Consider the following 2,020-nt stretch of genomic DNA (forward strand, 5'->3'; position numbering starts at 1 on the left):
CGCCGCGCGACGCCCGCCGGCCGTGCGTCACTTCCGCCGCCCCGCGGCCTCTCGCGAGAACCGCCGTCGCTATGGTAACGGCCGCCTTCCCTCCGCCCGCCCGGAATGGGCCCACCCCGCGTCAAGCGTAAGGGAGGCCCGTTGGGCGCGAGAAGCCGTGACTCAGCAAGGGCTGAAGGTGGGGGGGGAGGTTTGGGGTGACGTTATGATGGCGTCACACACACACACACACTCCCACACATACACACGCACCCCCCACAGCCCCGCGTCCCGGTGTGGAGAGCCGCGCGGCCCCTCCCACCGCAACACGGGGCCCTCAGCGGGTTTCATCCCCTCAGGATTTGAAGGCTTTATTGAGGTGAATTGGGTTGATATTAATGGAATTAATTCCATGAATCCGTTCATTCGTGGGTGAGAAGCTCCACGTGAGCCGGCAGTGCGCGCTGGCAGCCCGGAAAGCCAACCCCCTCCTGGGCTCCATCAGGAGAAGCATGGCCAGCAGGGCCAGGGAGGTGTCTCTGCCCTTCTGCTCTGTGCTCGTGAGACCCCACCTGGAGCACTGTGTCCAGCTTTGGAGTCCTCAGCACAGGAAGGCCCTGGACCTGTTGGAACAGGTCCAGTGGAGGGCCATGAAGATGATCAGAGGGATGGAGCACCTCCCCTATGAGGACAGGCTGAGAGAGCTGGGGTTGCGCAGCCTGGAGAAGAGAAGGCTCCGGGGAGACCTTATAGCAGCCTTCCAGTGTCTGAAGGGAGCTACAGGAGAGCTGGGGAGGGACTCTTTGTCAGGGAGTGGAGTGACAGGACAAAGGGTAACGGTTTTAAATTGGAAGAGGGGAGATTTAGATTAGATACCAGAAAGAAATTCTTTCCTGTGAGGGTGGTGAGGCACTGGAACAAGTTACCCACAGAAGCTGTGGCTTCCCCATCCCTGGAGGGGTTCAAGGCCAGGCTGGATGGGGCTTGGAGCAACCTGGTCTGGTGGGAGGTGTCCCTGCCCAGGGCAGGGGAGTTTGAACTTGATGATCTTTAAGGTCCTTTCCAACTCTAACCATTCCATGATTTGATGAATTGTGTTTTCCATCCGTGCAGGAGCCGAGGCCGTGAAGTAACGTGGCCCCTGCGCAGCTGCGGGCACGGGATCAGTCAATCCCTCAACACACAGCGAAGGAGGAGGAAAACTCCTGCCTGTTGTGGAGCCACGTATGTGTTCCCTCGCTGCCCAGTCAGAAATGTCAAGTTTTACTGAAATCCCGTTCCTTACAATAAACAACATGCCTCCGGCAGAAGGGAAAGCAGAACACGGACTTGAAACTTTACACGTTTTCCCTCCTCACGTCACTTTTCTGTTTACCCCCATGGCCTGGCTGCCAGTTCTGCGCCTTTCGTCATTCACGCTGTGACCTTCCCCAAATCACCTGATCCCCCACAGCTCGTTTGCCCTTCCCGTGAAACAAGGACGATATATTCCGCTGGAAAACACTCTGGAATGGAAAGATTAAATGTTTTGGAACCGCTAAAGCTGTATTATTGCCGTTGACCAAGATCTTTTTCTTTCCCAGCTCGGCATTTGCCTAATCCTGTTAGTCACACTCGGCAGCCTCCCCCTTCTTTAGCAGCTTTAATCCCCGCAGCGTTTTTTTGACGTGATCTTTGCTCCTGTGTCAGAATATACAGCCCTTCCCGGCATGTTGTTCCTATGTCAGTGCTTCTTTGGGGGCCGGGTGTCCTCTTTTTGAGGGTTCCCGTCACCCCGTGAGGACAGAGCTGCGTCACGTGGAGTGACACCCTGGGCAAAGCATGCCCCTTCCTCATGGAGGGGTAGAAATGGGTGTATTTTATGTATTTAAGGCTTAAATCACGTTACCTCCATCCCCCCGACCATGCACATGTGCCCCCAAAGATGTACCCCACCACCCGCTCCAGGCAGGGGTGCAGAGAGAAGGGGAGATGGAAGGTGGGGTCCCCCCGAGCCTTGAGAGTTCGGGAAAGAGAAGCCGGGGCTCAGTGCCCCCCTCCC

This window comes from Calidris pugnax, unplaced genomic scaffold (assembly GCF_001431845.1).
Source record: "Calidris pugnax isolate Ruff unplaced genomic scaffold, ASM143184v1 scaffold17, whole genome shotgun sequence".
Lineage (NCBI taxonomy): Eukaryota > Metazoa > Chordata > Aves > Charadriiformes > Scolopacidae > Calidris > Calidris pugnax.